This window comes from Podarcis vaucheri (genome assembly GCF_965113315.1).
Source record: "Podarcis vaucheri genome assembly, chromosome: 14".
Classification (NCBI taxonomy): domain Eukaryota; kingdom Metazoa; phylum Chordata; class Lepidosauria; order Squamata; family Lacertidae; genus Podarcis; species Podarcis vaucheri.
Genome location: NC_138752.1, coordinates 50,102,433 through 50,116,484, shown reverse-complemented (window position 1 = coordinate 50,116,484; position 14,052 = coordinate 50,102,433). Strand labels below are relative to the sequence as shown.

Here is a 14,052-nt window from a genome sequence, read left to right as displayed (position 1 = left end):
AGTACTAAAACATTACAAGTTAATCCCTTATCAACGTGAAAAAACCTGAGGTGAAGTAAACATTCAGAGGATGAAGGGGAAATTCACTGTGTCCCTGCAGACAACCAGTTTTACAGTTTTCAAAGTAATGAATCGTTCTGGATTTTGTATATCTGATCATAAAGAAATTGGGAGAAAAGTTGATGTAAAAGCCTGATTTTACTCATTTTTCATACCATTTCCTTTAAAAACAATGCCCTTTCTTTTACATTAGCTTTTGGGTATTTTCCTCTCTCTATTTTTGCCATGGGTTTGTGTAGTTCTGTTTTCTAGTCTGTTCACATATGGGAAGTTCTTTTAATGGTGGGAGCCGTACAGACACCAGAATTCCAGGTCCAAATTAGAGGTCTTTATATGAAATTCATTTATAAATCATCAATGCTTAAAAACAATATTTTCCCCCACTTACATTCTCTCTGACTATTCTGTTTTCTGGGATGATAAATCACTCTCTCTATTTTTATGTTCTTGATATGTCTTTTCAATAGTGTGAGATTCTAGAGTTGTCATCATTCTGGCCTTACTTCCCTCCCTGGGGTGGCTAGAACTTAAATCTCTTGCATGGATGACACCATGTAGTGCTCAGCCTATCATTTCACAGACTGCAGCTGCTGAGGTGTATTTTAAACTACTGATAACATCATGTAGGGCAGTAATGTTTTTCTAGCATATCTTTAGCCAAAAGAACAAGGACCTTAGCTTTTAAAATGAATGGCAATTAGGCTGTTTAAAATAATAAATGAGGCAAAGTAGAACCTTCAGGAATGTGTAACAGTGGAAAGGGGGGGGGGGTATTAGCTAATGATCCTTACTATGGAAATAGGAGTGTTGGAAGCATGTCCCTATTTTCATATGGGAATTGTTGGAGGATATGCACTTGCTTTCTTTGTTTTCAGCCTAAGATACTATTGACTTGTATCAAGTGTTTTCCCTTCTCTCTGCAACCATTATGAGGAGCAAGATAAAGTTTTCATGATTTCAAGTTTCTCATCATATTAAAATCATGAGTGTTGGCAGAGAACTTGCTGCCCTAGTCTCCTGTACATTCCTTAGCAACAGTTTCTCTCTCTCTCTCTCTCTCTCTCTCTCTCTCTCTCACACACACACACACACACACACACACTTTTTAACTTCTCCACATGAAAATAAAATTATTCTGTTGCATTCTGTCATAATTGTTTAGGGAACAACAAATACTTTAATATTTCTAGTTTTAAGAAGCATGCAGACTGCTTACATGCTCCATGTAGCTCTCTATAAAACCGATCAAGTGGATACATACTTCATTTGAAAATCATTACAGAAACCTTCAGAAATGCAGATTTCTTTCTTTCTTTCAGTCTATGGGCTCCCCGATGTTTCACAAAGAAAACAACAAATCAGGTTCCCAAATGCATGGAACACAAAGTCCTTTGGGGAGCGGGTAGAGTTACGTAATGGCCGGACTCTGGTCAATAAATCAGATTACACAAAAACACAATGACAAGAATAAAAAAGGAAATTCCAGTCTTTCTGCGTATTTGGCCATTCTTTGTGGTGATTGGTGTCCTGGCAGAATTTTAAAAATGTCTCATTTCAGATTGCTAAAATACGTTGCATTCAAATACCCTTTACAGAGTTAACAGGAAGGCACATTGAAAACATTTTTAAGTCACCAAGGAGATAAGTGTCTTTTTAATTTCAGATTTTCAACCAAAAGGCTAAAAACTGCTCGGAGACTTACCTGAGATTGATCCTGAACTCTTAACTGAACATGAATTCTCAGGTTTTTCTGCTTTAGTATGGAATCACCCCCCTTCAAGGCTGTCTCTTCAGCAGCTTCAGAATTCGCCACAACAGCAGCTGACATGCTATCCAGACAGAGAGCTTTCTTCTGAACAAAATTCCATGTTTTACTTCCTCTTTCATTTCTTCACAAGTTTTTCTGTTACAGGCTTCATCCTCTCTGCCCCCCACCCCCACCCCAAGTCGTAAGATCAGGCACTTGTCCGGAGGTGTCCTTCTCAGCAGGTTTCACGTTCAAAACAATCCTTTCATTGCTGCCCACGCTGTAAAAGAGAATGGAGGGGGTGAGTTGGAAGGAAGCTTAGAGCGGCTGTCCACTCGCCAGGCCCCTGGACCAAAAATAATTTTTAAAAAACCTTTAGAGTCCTGCAAGGAGTAGCCTATAGTTTTTCAAAGTTTAACTTCTGAAGAATGGGGGGAAAGTGGAAAGCAAACTTGAGTGCTGGAGTGTAGATTTGGTTCTCCCCCCACTTGGGCCCCTTGCCGGCTGTTTTTATTGATTTCAATCACTGGAGGCTAGCTTAGCTCTCTGAAGAAACACTGTGTAATGTGTTCTTTCCTGGCTTTCATTAAAGAAACTCAATGCAGCTCCGTCACGCTGCGGAGCTCACTTGGCAACCTGCCTACACTCTGTGGTACTTCTTCTCCTTTCATTGGCGGAGACTGCCTTCTTGTTTCCTTCTCCAGCGAAGGACCTCAAAAACATCAGATTCTCTCTGCCACTTCTCTCTCTCTCTCCCCCACCCACCCACCCAATACTCCAGTCCTTCTGAGCCTTGGCTGGTTTACCCACAGCCTAAAAAAAGAAATGATTTTGCTGGCGCTAACATGGCTGCAGAACTTGCACCAGTTTAACAAAAACACACATATTCAGTGTTTTTTTTTTGGTCTCTTTCACATTTGGAAGTTAGTGCCCAGATTTTTGAGCAGCGTCAGAAAAGCCTGGATGTAGCTGCATAAATTAGGGGGCTGGGTGGGGAGCAATTTTAAAAGCTTTCCCCCCTCTCTGTACTACAATTCTTTGGCATTTATCTAGCAATGCTGGGGAGCAACGAGCTGACTTAGAAGCAGCCTATCTGGGCTGCGAGTGGGAGCACAGAGTGGCCTCTATACCAGGCTTAGAAATTCAGGATCAGCCAATGCATCTGGGAAGAATAAAGCTGTACCTTTTCTTTTCCCCTTATTCAGAAGCACTATGCTCCTGAAGTTGCTGGCGTGGGGTGAAAAGAGTGGGGAGGGGTTGGGGCTCTTAAGGACATGTAGCATTGGTGTTTTAAAGATGAATGTCTGTTCACATTTTGTTATGGCTGCTTAAGGAAACACAGGTGTAAAAACTTTGTCTGCAGCAAACACGGGCAATAATAGGTACGGTAAACTTGGGGCACGGGACGCGGGTGGCACTGTGGGTTAAACCGCAGAGCCAAGGACTTGCCGATCAGAAGGTCAGCAGTTCGAATCCCCGTAACGGGGTGAGCTCCCGTTGTTCACTCCCACCTCCTGCCACCCTAGCAGTTCGAAAGCACGTCAAAGTGCAAGTAGATAAATAGTTACCACTCCGGCAGGAAGGTAAACGGCGTTTCTGTGCGCTGCTCTGGTTCGCCAGAAGCGGCTTAGTGATGCTGGCCACAGTGTACGCCGGCTCTCTTGGCCAATAAAGCGAGATGAGCGACGCAGCCCCAGAGTCGGCCACGACTGGACCTAATGGTCAGGGGTCCCTTTACCTTTACCTTTACTTTAAACTTGGGGCACAGGCCATGACAGAGTTTTGCATCTACAAAAGTTAAGGTGTCTGGAGTCCTCCCAGCACGGTGCTTTGCAGCATGCCCAGCCATCCTGTAAACAAAGTTTTTTATAAAATTAAAGGGCATGGAGAGAGGCATGAGATATAGGTCCCATGGCAAAAGACCCGGGCCCCAGGCCCACTAGGCCACTCCCTAAACAATATTCCTGAGAAAACGCATTTGAAGTGTGCAGATGCTCCCACTCTGTATCACGATAAGGTCCAGCTTAGCAAACTAGGTGATGAGAAGCAATATGGGAGATGGGGCATGGTCTGCCAAGCACTCCTGATGGGTAACATATTCCTGTTTCTGTCTAGTTTGCTTGGGGCTCTCCTGCATCCTATTGTAACAAATGGAGGTGGTTTTACAGTCACAGCTTGGAGAACTTGCATCCCTGTACAGATGTCATGTTTAGGGGTGAAACTGTTGTCTTCAAACACTCCTTCAGAGGAAGCTTTATATTTCTATCATTCCTTGGAAGGATACATATTGCAATTTCTTTAGCAATATTTTTTCGCTTTTCTGTACCCTGTATATGTTGTCAGTTCCCAATTTGGGTAGCTCCATACACCACTAGTTAGGCTTTATTTATTAATTAAAATTCTGGTGTTTATAATTTAGTATAATCTCTGCTTGGTATTTATGAGACTGATTGGTAACTCCTGGCTGTCCCTTCTTTTGTGTTGTTTAAGATCCAGCTGCCTCTGGTAATATGTTTTATTTGATTGATTATGTTTAATTGCATTTTTTAACTTTTTGCTGGATGCCACTTTTTAATGAGAAGAAATGTGGCTTATATAAATAAATACACTCACAAATTACTCATACACAGAAGCTTCTTGTTCTCCATACTGAAGCCATTCATTTCAAAAGAGGAGGTGATACTGACATTCTACCCATTTTCCAGACAACATTGGTTGAAAACAAGCAGATGTTTATATCGTGTCCTGAACAATTTTCTCATCTTTTTAATTTCCAGACAAATAATGGTCATGTTAGTCTTTGGCACCGAAAACAATAAGGAATCCTATTCACCTAGGTGGGCATGAGAAAGTCACTTTCTCAATCTAAACACCTTCACGGGACCTTTGTGAGGATAAAACTATGCTCATTTACTGGTATGAAAGGACCGGGGGCGGGGGGAAGAGACCTGTAAAATGTAATTGATTGCAATCATTATTATTTTTTCTATGCATTTCATTTTCTTCTGACCTCTCTATGCGCAACCCCCTCCACCCTGAAACTCTGCACATATGTCTTTGTGTAAATGTATATATCTTAAAATAACACACACCGTAATCAATTTGTTAGTCTTGAAGGTGCCATACTCTGCTGTTTTCCCTTATTTTTTTATATACACCAGCTATTATGGATGATTATGTGTTGCTCAGAAAAAATGTTTAGTTCAGTAGGAAGCGGCATCAGGGCTAAGTAGAATTTTAATTGAGTACATGTTGGCTGTTTCAGTGTGCATCGTAGGAGTAACAAGTGTGTGTGTGTGTGTGTGTGTGTGTGTGTGTAGATGCACCATTCTCCTTTTTCTTTCCAATGGTTGAAAGTTTTCCTAGCTCAGAAAGGTACAAAGACTTTCATTTCAACTTAGCTTCCTGGAGAACGTGTTTGGGGGTTTACTGCTTGAGTTGCATATAAAGCAATCTTTCTCACTCTCTAGCTAATGTAATTTCTTTTCACTGTTTCCCCCCCTGCCAAGCAATCTGTGAGATATCTTTGAGGAAGGCTATTTAAAGTATTTTGCAAAGGATGACACTTGAGATATTTTCCTTCATTAGTTTGAATATCTTATTCATTGTTCCTTATTTGTTAATTTATATCTGGCCTTTTGGACTGTATCCAGGCCTACAAGGCTACTATTAACTCCCTCCCCCCAAAAAAAAAACATATTCCATACATTTTTTTTAAAAAAAATTGCCACACTCAAGAATAGTTATAAAATCAGTTTTAAAACCACAGTGATGAGTAATAAAATCAAGAACCAGCATATACCTAGGAACGTAAGAATCCACAGATCATCCCAAGGCATTCTGAAGCAGAAAATCTTCACTAAACATGGAAGAACTGGTAGTGAGCCAACCATCCTAATGAGCTCTCTTTTGAAGGAATCCCAGAGAACCTGAGATGCCACCCAGAAAACCTGCTCCTTGTAGACAGTAGGCTCATTTATGATTGCTTGCAACCAAGGTGCAGTGTGTAGTGTTCTGGTTTATTATTCTAACCCAGTGTTTCCCAACCTTTTTTGGGCAAAGGCACACTTGTTTCATGAAAAAAATCTCGAGGCACACCACCATTACAGCCCCGTGACGTCAGCGCGCAGCGTCACGCCGGGACGCACGAAAGTGTAAGTTTCAATTTTTTCCCCTCCCCCTTGCCTTCCTTCTGTGCCAACCGCCAAAAAGCCAAGAAAAAAGCCAAGACTTTAGGGCAGCACGGAAGAAGCTCCTACCTAAGGACAGGTGCGACGGCCGTGTCCTCTTCTGCCACACTTGGCAGCCCTGCCTCACGGTTGTGACTCCCACCCTGATTTCTCCCCGCAGGTCGAGCGGCACAGGCAGCCCAATGTGTCCAGCCCAGACACAAGCCCCGCTTCCCCACTCTAGATCCTGAATGTGACCAAGTGCTCTGGACTCCCAAGCAGGGTGGGAAAGAGGACTCGCATCTGGTAGCCTCCGGGCTCCTCGCCTGCTCGAGGGATGGCATTGCAGGCAAGCTGCCGGCCGTCGCCATCGCCGCCCCCTCATGCGAGTGGACCTGCCCGGAGTGGTGGGCCGGGGGAGGCTCGCTCTCTGTGGGGATGTGGCCCGCACGCGCGACCCCGCTTCCTCCTGCCCAGGGCTGAGCTCCTTACCCGCGATCTCGGTCTCGCGCACGCGGATCCCACTTATTCCGAAGCTCGCGCCACTAGCCGGGGCTCTCACACCGTGCCAGGGCGAGGCGGCGTGGCCCACTGACGTCATCGCGGCTCGCCGCCACCCTCGACTTCCCTGTTCCCTCCCCTCCCTCGGGTCGCTGTGGTTACCGAGGACTGCAAGCTGTGGTTACCGAGGACTGCAAGGACTGCAAACTTCACGCATGCGCAGGCCCAGTAGCGAGCGGCGATGGGGCTAGCCGGAGAAGAGAGGGCGAGCCCCCTCCGCTCCGGCCCTAAATAGGGCAAGCCACGCCCCCTCCAGCCAGCCAATTGGCTGGCCAGGAGGCGTGGCCGGATGGGATTCCCCTGCTCTCGCGGGGGCTGAGACCAGCCCCCGCTCACGTGGGGAAGGGCGTGATGCCCGCAACCCCACCTCCTGGGGCAGGCCCGGAAGTGGCTATGCGCGAAAACTTCGCACATGCGCAGGCCCAGTAGCGAGCAGCGATGGGATGTGGGAGGGAGCTCGCTCGCCGCCCCGCGTGTGCTCGCCTCCGCCGCCCCGCCTCTCGCCGCCCGACTCGCCCGCCTCCCTCCCACGGAACACAAGGCAACGTTCCACGGCACACTAGTGTGCCGCGGAACACCGGTTGGGAAACACTGTTCTAACCAGTCAGCCACATTTTCCTCCAGGCTACTCCATTTCTTTTCCCTCCCACCTAGTTTTGCATCCCCGTCCACCAATAGTCTGTTACCCCACTCTCAGTCCACATTGGAGATTTGGGGGTTAGTTCTCCCATAGGAATCCCCTCCAATATTTTTTTGTACTTCTCTAAACCTTGGGGTTTCCTGCAAGTCTACAGATACCAGCAGCACGACCCCTGAATCCAGCAGCAATCAAGTTCAGCCCTCTGAACTTGCATATGTAAGGACAGGCACTAATCTGTGAACTTAAGAAATATGGGAAATGATTGTTTTTGAACCAGTTATGTTTAATTTCCCCAACAGTAGGGGGGGGAAAGGAACACGAAGAGAGCCATCCTTTGGGGGGAATGACCATTTTATTGGGAAAGTATTACTATTTGGAGCGCCAGTCTGTTTCTATCTTAGTGAAATATGAGGTCTGAGATATGTTCATCATACTCAAGAGTAGATCATGGAAAGACCACTTAAATCAGTGGATCTGCTCTGAGTATGACTAACATTAAGTATCACCTGAAACTCTTTATGAAATAAGAAAAGTGTAGTAAATATATGGAACATGATGACTTAACATGGTTATAATCAGTAACGTATTAGTGCACACACCCCAGGACATCTCTAAAAATATGTGGGGTTTTCAGGTATTTTGGTAAAAGGCAAAACATTTTTGAGGGGTTTTTGAGCACAAGTGGGTGGAATGTTGCCTCCTATTCCCCCAAAGTCCCACCCAAGGTGTGGTGGTAACAGATGGTGATGAGGGTTCTCTCTGAGGTGGTGAGCTCACCCCACCATTTGTATTCTCTTTCCCCCAAAGCACGGCTCTCTCCCCTTTGGTGGGCTTTGCTGTCAGGGGACAGTTTTATAGCTGCAAGGATGAAGAAGTGGAGATCCCATTTTGAATCAGCCTAGCCCAAAGGAGCCTGGTCCTAACTTGAAATGGGGCCATTGTATTCTGAACTCCACATACACATGGCGTTTTGCACTGTCTCTAGTTTTAATTGTCTTGATTTGATTTGTATGGTGGTGGGGCAGTTCTTTGGCAGAGCCTCAGTTAGTTAATTATCAGTGAGCCTTTCATCATTAATATACCACCTTGAGATCTGCATAATTTGGCAAAATTGTTTGGACTTCTGTTCAGCTGTTCTGTATTTTAGCTGGAGTATTGCATTCCCATCCATTTATGGGACTCAGGGGAAGGAAGGGAATAGCTCAAATGTTTTCTTGTCTTGTCTTTAATAAGTGGATGGAGACTGCTTATGGACAAATATGAAAAAGGCTTACCAGGTGAACATCATCTTAGCACATTTTGATGAGCTAGCACCTGGTAATCTATATTCAGGCACTGTATAGAATGAACATCAGTATTCTTTGAACTAAGTGCAGGGCAATGAATCTTTCATTTATTTATTTTCTTTCACAATCTCATCAAATTGTCATTTGCCATAAAACATTTCACAGTAGTCAATAGTATTTCCTTAAGGGTGTTTGCAGTGTATTCTTTCTTAGATATTTCGCAGTTTTCAGTTTCTTATTCATTCTGTGCTCCTTTTCTGAAAAATAGTTTTATTTTACTTATGTACAGTATGAGACTCAAGGTGGATAACAAATCCATATATGACAACAATATTGAAATAAATAACAGCCCCCATCAAAATATTAACATGGGGGGAAAGCAAAGTAAGAAAACATCAAAAGATAAAGCATAAAAATAATCAGCCAAAGGCCTTTTTAAATAGCCATGCTTTTACTAGCCATTGAAAACAAAGCAGCGATGCAGTTTGTTGCTACCTTCCCTTTTTGAGGTATTTCAAGTAATAGAGCACATGCTTTGAATGTAGAAGAGCCCAGCTTCAATGCCTGGAATCTCTAGTTTAAAAGTATCAGGTAACATATGATTGGAGAATACTTCTCTCTGCCATTCTAAGTAGACAACACTGAGGTATGCAGACAAATAAGATGACCTAGCTTCATAAGTTTCTTTGCACCTTTTAGCAGTATGCTAATTCTGTTCCTCAAGCCTTACCTGTTCTGTATCCATAAAATCCAGCTTTCTAAATTCACTGTTTTCTCAACTTAGACTCCTTAAAGGCCTGCTATGGTTAGGGCCCTTCATTGTAACTGGTGAATCCCAAGCAGTTTGCAAACTGACACAGTACTTGGCATAGCAGTTAAAAAATCCTTGCATACGTGACTCAGAGTTGCTGTATGGTGTGTGTGTTTTGCATGTTTGTAGTTGCTGTGAGTCTACGGGGTTATTACCTAGTCAAAGTCTAATTTGGAATGGTGGTGCAAAGTGTGTGGCTAATTCGCAAAGGCAGATCATAGAAATAATGCAGCACAATCTGTTCTTTTATTCTCTGAAGAGGCTGTATTCCAAAATAAGGAGTAAGCAATATTTGTAGGACTGGCCCTAGGCCTTAGAGACAAGCATATCCTGCTTCTTGAAAACACTGAAGTGTTGGATTTAGAAGGTTTTAATAATGTATTTGGTTGGCATGCATATTTGTGGTACGATAAGGTAAAAGTACATAAAGCGTTTAAAAAGCATATTGTTAGAAAAGCATTGTTTAATGTTTGGATAAGATATAAGGATTTGTTAGAAAAGAAAACCCCAAGATGGTTGTCACCAATGGAAGCGAAGGCACAGAAAAAACTCAATATGGAGGCCAAATGGCCAAAATATTGGGAAATTCTGGTGCAAGATGGAAATAGAATAAAATTGCAGAGCTTTGAAAAATTTAAAAACAAAGTGCGAGATTGGCTCCATTATTATCAAATAATGGAGGCATACAAATTGGACAAAAAAGTTGGTTTCCAGGTGGAAAAATCAAAATTGGAAACAGAATTGTTAGATCCAAAAACCAAGAATTTGTCAAGAATGTATAACTTGCTGTTGAAATGGAATACTCAGGATGAAATGGTGAAATCAGCTATGATTAAATGGGCACAAGATGTTGGACATAACATAATGATGGCTGACTGGGAACAGTTATGGACCACAGATATGAAATTTACGGCATGTAATGCCCTAAGAGAAAGTTTAATGAAAATGATTTATAGGTGGTACATGACACCAGTTAAGCTTGAAAAAATTTACCATTTGCCCGATAATAAATGTTGGAAATGTAATGAGACTGGAGGTACATTCTTTCACCTTTGGTGGACGTGCCCAAAGATTAAGACATTCTGGGAGATGATTTATAATGAAATGAAAAAGGTATTTAAATATACCTTCCTTAAGAAACCAGAGGCCTTTCTCCTGGGCATGGTCGGCCAATTGGTGCTAAAGAAGGATAGAACTTTTTTTATGTATGCAACAACAGCAGCAAGAATACTCATCGCGAAGTATTGGAAGACACAAGATTTACCCACTAGGGAAGAATGGCAGATGAAGTTGATGGACTACATGGAATTGGCAGAAATGACTGGCAGAATCCGAGACCAGGGAGAAGAGTCGGTGGAAGAAGACTGGAAAAAGTTTAGACTATTTACAGAAATATTGTAAAATTAAGGAATGCTAGAAGAATGTTGGAATGAAGTGATATGGCTTTAGTAGAAAGCTTATAAGGAATTAAGTACAAATAGATTAATAGAGTATTAAAAGAAAAATAAGGTTGAAATTTGTTAAGATAATTATAGGATAGGAAACGGGAAGATGGAAAGGAATTGCTGAAATAATTAATAGAAGTGGAATACAAAAAGGGAGATGTGAGGAGGTCGTGGAAATATGTGAAAGAAAGATAAGACATTGAAATTTATTTATTTTTTCTTTTTTTCTTTTCTTTGTTGATGTGTTTTTAAATTGTATTTGTTTTGTCTTGTTAGTTTAATGTTTTAGTGTAAGGTAGTGTCTTTGTATTGTAATGTATTGTTTTTTCTTTGTTTTTGTTTTTTGGTAGTGTTTAAATTGTTGTAAAAGCAATAAATATTATTTTAAAAAAAATAGAGACAAGCATATCCCACTGTTTTGATGCTTCTAATAGTCCTGTCCAATAGCTACCCATATTGTCCATCTATTCTCAGAAGTATGCTTCCTCCCCCCACACTTATGCTCTCCTAGTGTGCGCTCCATAATTACTTTCTTGCCACTTCTTCATAGGCATACTTCTCAGTTTGAAAGCCCACGTAGGCCCTTTGCGAGCTTTCACAGCAGTTAAGATTGTTCTTCTTGCTCAGGTAAACTGCAGGCACCTTCCCTGGAAAATTCCACATCAAGTTCCTCTTATAATTAGTTACTGATTGATGCAGCCTTAAGAGGATGTTTTATGTGAGCCCAATAAAAGTGGGAGAAAGTATTGCAGTAGCATAACCTAAAAGCTGGCTTATGTAGTAGACCAAGATTCTGATATATTGTGGTACCTTGGGTTACATACGCTTCAGGTTACAGACTCTGCTAACCCAGAAATATTACCTTGGGTCAAGAACCTTGCTTCAGGAGGAGAACAGAAATTGTGCTCCAGCGGGACGGCAGCAGCAGGAGGCCCCATTAACTAAAGTGGTGCTTCAGGTTAAGAACAATTTCAGGTTAAGAACGGACCTCCAGAACGAATTAAGTACTTAACCCAAGGTACCACTGTACTGTTCAGGAAATCCACAATTTGCATCTTGCCTCAGCCATGATCTTTCTTGAGTAGCTGCTTTCTCTCAATCTCTACTTCCTCCATCTAGGATGATAATACCTACTTTGCAGAGTTATTGTAAGAATTACTGAGCTAATGCTTATGCCATTATTTATTATGGCCTCTAGCAAGCCACCCTTTTCCAAATCCAACAGTTTCATTTGTGCAGTAGTGCTAGATGCCTGATAGGAAGGAATTAGTACTTATTGCTCCCATAATCCAAAAGTTGCCACTTGCTGAGTTTTAAACTCACCTGCCCATATATATTTTTTTGCCCTCTCCCTTGTTGTTGTTTTGGGGTTTTTTTTTAAGCTTTAAGCTTCTGTGTGGACACCTGTGCAGAGCCTTGTCTTGGAACTTTCTGGAGCTAGTGCAATGTTTTGGCATTGACTGCCAAAACTCTGGTCATTCTTTTCTACCTTTGTATATTTATTTTATTGTTATTCTATCTTACATTTTTTTTTATTTGCTTTATTTGGTTACAGTATAACTGCTGCTATGTGTACCTGTGAAAAAAAGCCCATCTTTTCTGAACCACTGTTGCAGATACTCTCCCAGGGTTTTGGATAAATGCATCTCAGAAAAAAAGGCTGGCTCAGCCCTGAATTCAGCTACAATCTTCCCTTTTGTGGAAAGAGACCCCCTTGTCGTCACTCTCTACCAAAGCCTTAAATTGTGGGGAAACAGTCCACCAGGCCAACATAGAACTGGATATTACTGAATTAAATACAATAATAATATGCCACAATATGCAGAAAAGTGGATGAGGGTATCATTAAGAGCAGAAGGCACAGAGCAATTAGTGGTGCTTGAAAAGTTATAAAAATATTTCACATTCTCTTAAATACTTGTGCTAGGAGGCTTGAATCTGAAAGTGTTGTACGTCTTGCTTTAAAGTAGTTGACATACTGACTGTTCCCTTGTAGGTTACCTGGGTGAAGGAATCCTTTACTCATGTGGGTAAACCCCATGACAAGGGAGAACAGCACATACCGTATTTTTCGCTCTATAAGACGCACCGGACAATAGGACGCACCTTGTTTTAGAGGGGGGAAAACAAGAAAAAAAAATTCTCCCCCTCTCTGCCCAGCACCCCTTCAGCGAAGCGGCAGGAGGCGCTGCGCAGAGAGGGGGAGAATTTTCCCCCTCTTGTTTTCCCCCTCTAAAACAAAGTGCTGTTTAAGGTGCGTTCAGTCGCCTTCAGGCCTTGGAAGCCTGGAGAGCGAAAGGGGTCGGTGCCCACCGACCCCTCTCGCTCTCCGGGCTTCAGGTTCCTTTTGACCTGCTCTTTGGGGCTGGCAGGGGGAAGCCCACCACCAGCCCCAAAGAGCAGGTCGGGGAGCGGGGAAAGGCGCGCAGCGGAGAGGCTCCTGCCATAGTCGCGCGTCACCTCTCCAGCTGGGAGAGGGTCGTGGGGGGCTGCTTTAGCCGCGCGCGCACTATCCTGGCTGGAGAGGTGACGCGCGGCTATAGAGGCTCCTGCCAAAACTGCCCGTCACCTCTCCAGCCGGGAGAGGGTCTCGGGGGGCTTGTTTAGCTAAAGAAGCCCCCCGCGACCCTCTCCCGGCTGGAGAAGTGGTGTGCGGCTAAAGAGGCTCCAGCCGGGAGAGGGTCACGGGGCTATGGCTTCTTCGCTCCATAGGACGCACACACATTTCCCCTTCATTTTTGAAGGGGAAAAAGTGTGTCCTTTAGAGCGAAAAATACGGTAGCTTGTATAGATATAGGGATGTGATTACCGTATCTTCCAAATGAAGGTGTTTACAAGGGTCGGTGTTTTCTGCTGGGGTTTTGCTACAGAACAACAGTTGCTTGTATAGTTTTGGTTGTTTCCCAACTGGGGGAGGGGGGGAAACAGAGGAGGACTGCAAATAAAGAAATTTTTGATAATGTGAGGAATGTGTAGGAGGGTGAGAAGTGATAAGCATATACTGTAGTGGAGAAAAGGAAGGCCTATGTTATCAGATACATTCTCATGAAGGAATTAGTCTCATTTTAATTCAAACGCTTTGCAGCTGAGGCAAATACAACAAACAATTAGATTGTTCCACAAAGAAGACTTAAGTGTGTCTAGCTGTTAAAATAATCTTTAAGAAACAGTTTGGCAATAAGCAAACTTCTTGCTGTTCCCTCCCCACACCCACTTGGTTCTCGTTTCGTTAAATAGCATTCCCTAAACAATGGCTTATTGTATGAACATTCTGCATCCTGTGATACAATTATTTCCTTACTTTTATTTGAGCTCTTGATTCCCCCCCCCCAA

The 14,052-nt window shown here is 43.0% G+C and overlaps 2 protein-coding genes across 7 annotated transcripts in view; one reads left to right on the top strand and one right to left on the bottom strand.

Moving 5' to 3' along the window:
* The window catches only part of GPR146 (G protein-coupled receptor 146), a 50,284-nt gene extending 47,762 nt beyond the window's left edge, over positions 1 to 2,522 (bottom strand). For 2 of the 5 annotated variants that reach the window (XR_014213671.1, XM_082199886.1), the window contains exon 1: positions 1,763 to 2,495. The gene's annotated coding sequence lies outside the window, so the exon portion shown is untranslated. Of the gene's footprint in view, positions 1 to 1,321; positions 1,738 to 1,762 lie in introns of those variants that run through there. The other 3 variants (XM_082199887.1, XR_014213670.1, XM_082199888.1) reach the window with 3 other exon arrangements.
* Positions 1 to 14,052, top strand: part of CHLSN (cholesin) — a 140,110-nt gene that overhangs the window by 93,162 nt on the left and 32,896 nt on the right. The window lies entirely within an intron of this gene.